The sequence below is a fragment of the Engraulis encrasicolus genome, chromosome 12 (genome assembly GCF_034702125.1).
Source record: "Engraulis encrasicolus isolate BLACKSEA-1 chromosome 12, IST_EnEncr_1.0, whole genome shotgun sequence".
Classification (NCBI taxonomy): Eukaryota; Metazoa; Chordata; class Actinopteri; order Clupeiformes; family Engraulidae; genus Engraulis; species Engraulis encrasicolus.
In genome coordinates, this window is record NC_085868.1 from 19,866,883 (window position 1) to 19,870,641 (window position 3,759).

Sequence of the window (3,759 nt, forward strand, 5' to 3'; positions counted from 1 at the left end):
CACAAACACACACATTTACAAACTTCTCCAATAACCCGCATGACCATATTCACTGTTTCTTTTCTTTTCTTTTAAAGCCAATATGTCCATTGTTTCAACTGTTGTGGAAAGGGAATGGTCAAATAGGGTTGGATGATGTGTTGATGCTTACCTTATGTTGTGGGATTTGGAGAGAGAGAGAGAGAGAGAGAGAGAGAGAGAGAGAGAGAGAGAGAGAGAGAGACAGACAGACAGACAGACAGACAGACAGACAGACAGACAGACAGACAGACAGACAAAAATGCATATATAGTAATGACTGTTCTCATTACTTCAGTGGAGAAACAGCAAGATAAAATAGTATTCCATATTAATTTTGGCATCTTTAACTTCTCAATATGCTACATGCAATGTACTTTCCACAGACAAAATAAAAACAACATAAAATGTAATCAATATTTTGGTATGACCTCTCCCTTTATCTTCAAAGAGGAATCAATTTGCCCATAGGCACATATTCACATGATTGTGTGGTAGACTACTTAACAAGCAGACTGTTTTGAGTATTTTGAGGAACAATACTGTTGTGGAATTACTTTGCTTTGAAATTTCCTTTCATGAAATCCCAAGTTGCATTCTTCTTACCTAGGTAATTAGCATTTTGTACTGTATTTGCTAATAATGTTTTTACTTTTGTCACCGTCTTCAATTATGTAAAAACTACTACTAGTAACCGAAAATGACTGTTCAGAGGTCATATCACTATTGTGTGAATTCTTGCCATTCAAATATTTTGAGAGCATACTTTTTCAACCTATGTAACATGCAGTTTGCAATGCAATGGAATGCCCAATACAAAACGTCAATTTCCCAGCATTACAAAATGGAGATACACCGTTTTGCAGCTAAACTCTTCATTTATTGAGGACATTGATAGGCTGTAAAGGGGATACGAAATGACAGATTCACTCTTGGTTGAAAGGACATGAAGATAATGTTAATGCACCCATCCTCAACCCACTATAACGAGGATTTAAGCCCAACAATGTATCACCATCATTCCTACAGTAGAGTAGAGTAGAGTAGAGTAGCGTAGAGTAGAGTAGAGTATCATTTATTGATCCCAGGGGGAAATTAAGGTATCAAGGAGCATACATACATACATACATACATACATACATACATACATACATACATACATACATACATACATACATACATACATACATACATACATACATACATACATACATACATACATACATACATACATACATACATACATACATACATACATACATACATACATACATACATACATACATACATACATACATACATACATACAGAAGACATTGCACACAGGTATTGCACACATCATTACATATACTAACCATATATGGCACACTCTTACATACATTCAACCCAAGGCAGAGATTATAGAGAGAATACAATGCAATATTACTTTCAATCTAAGGATGGTTATACAAAGACAAGAAAGCTAGTTTACCAGGATGGCAAAAAGGATGCAGGCACCCTCCACACCTCTGTATGTAAAAGGGAGGCAGTGGACAAAATGGAGAGGGCAAAAGCTACAACTTGTTTGCAACCTGAAAGAAAATTGTTCTGGGGTTCCAGCTTAATAGAATAGATGTCCGTTGGGCTCCATGAATTGTCCTGACATACAAACAAGTCTAGGTAAGATCCTTTATTCATTTCACAGCCTCCTTTTTAGAAATGAGTTCTTGAGATTGGACCCTTCTTTATTCCCCTGCTTTTCTCCAAGAAAGAAGGTTTTTCTTCCTCTTTATAGTGGCTCAGTTTTTGTTGAAAATGTCCTTCAAATTCAGTCAGGTGTGACCACATATGAGTTTCAATCGGATTCAGCACTCCATAAGAAGGAGAAGAAGAAGAAGAAGAAGCAAAAGTGAATAGCTAAGGTAAAGAAAAAAAGGTCTTTGGTAGTGGTGGGGGAAAAGCCAATTTTCCATCTGTCTGTTGTGATCCTTTTACTTGCTGAGTCTCCGGATAAATTCAGATCTACACAAAATGAAGTCTGTGGATGAAGGTATGAGAGGAAGGAAGCGTAAGAGGGGAAACCATAAGCCACTGTAGTAAAGTAATGCCAGTTTGATTAAATGGTTGCGACACACACAGCAGGGGTTGGCTATAGCCCCAATAAGTGCCCTGTCTCCTCACTCAGCAAGAGCAACAGTGCAACTTTCTCTCTCTCACTTACTTACTTGACCCTTAGTGACTCTCTTTTAAGTGAATAACTTTCAGATATTTTTTTGGTCTTTTTGACTTTTATTTATGAAAGGACAGTGAAGGTGGTGACAGGAAGCGAGTGGGGAGAGAGAGACGGGGAAGGGCCAGCAAAGGACCCGGGCCAGCCGCATGGCAGACGAACGCTCCACCGGTTGGCCACGGCAGGGCCAAGTGAACAACTTTCACCCTCAAAACTAGCAAATGTCGCATATCATAGCCATACAAAACCAAATAATCACGCTAGTATGCACCAAGACATGCACACAAGAATGTGTGTGACACACCCACACAAGCACGCGCACACGCATGCACGCACACACACACACACACACACTTAACCTATGATGCGTATGCTAATTCCGATAACATATGCCAGGCCTAGTGTTTCTGTTGCTATTTATTTACTCATTACTGATCTATTCATCAGTGTTGTTATTTATTTTGATGATGTTTTCAATCTCTGCTTATCCTGCTCTCTCCATAAATCATCATTTGCACAAAAAAAAAGAAAAAAAGAGAAGAAAATGAAGTTGTGTTTAAAAGTCAAAGTACTTCTACATCTAAATGGGTCAAGTAATTAAAGCCAGATTAAAAGAGTAATTTGAAGAATTAAAAAATATTAACATTTGCCCAATGGAAATCAGCAATCATATTTTGGAGTGTGCCTCTTTCTATGCATATTAATTTGCCATTATTGTGCTTAATTGTTTGCTTGCTACTGAAGAATAGTCACTTGACAAGAATTCTGACAACAATGCTTTTCTGCTGTCACAGGCAAGCATCACCCTAATCAAGCAACCAAGGGTGGTGTTGTGATTACAAATACCACCCCAGTATTTTATGGAAAACATTTTTTTCCAAATATTTTTTTAGATGGAGGCTTGTGTGATTACTGATGCTTTACATGATAGGCCTGTGTGAAAGCTTTCTCAAAGTGATCATAGATGCTATATGCTATAAAAGGCCAATAGCTCCGCGCGCACACACACACACACACACACACACACACACACACACACACACACACACACACACACACACACACACACACACACACACACACACACACACACACACACACACACACACACACACACACACAATCACACGCATGCGTGGCCACACACACTCTTGTCAATCCACATCCCCCAACACTCATTCCTTCAACAGTGAGGTGGTAAAGTTCAGAGACGAAAAGCGAGCAGTCGGCTAGGTCTGGATTAGGCGGACATGAGGGATTGCAGACCTATCAAACCCTATGAGGGCCTGAGCTATATGGCTACAGCACTGAGCGCTTTGCAGCGGCTAAGACAAAATGGTGACGCCTGCATATCTCTCTGGAGATTGTAAAAAAAAGAGGAGAAAATAGGATGTCCAAACAGTTCAGCCGTATATTAGTTTGATCCTAGAGGCCAGAGACGTACGTTCAATGCACGGTTGTTTTTTAAACGCATGTCATAGTCGTGAGTGTTCTAGGATGGGCTAACCGTGTTTCAAAGAGCATGACATGCG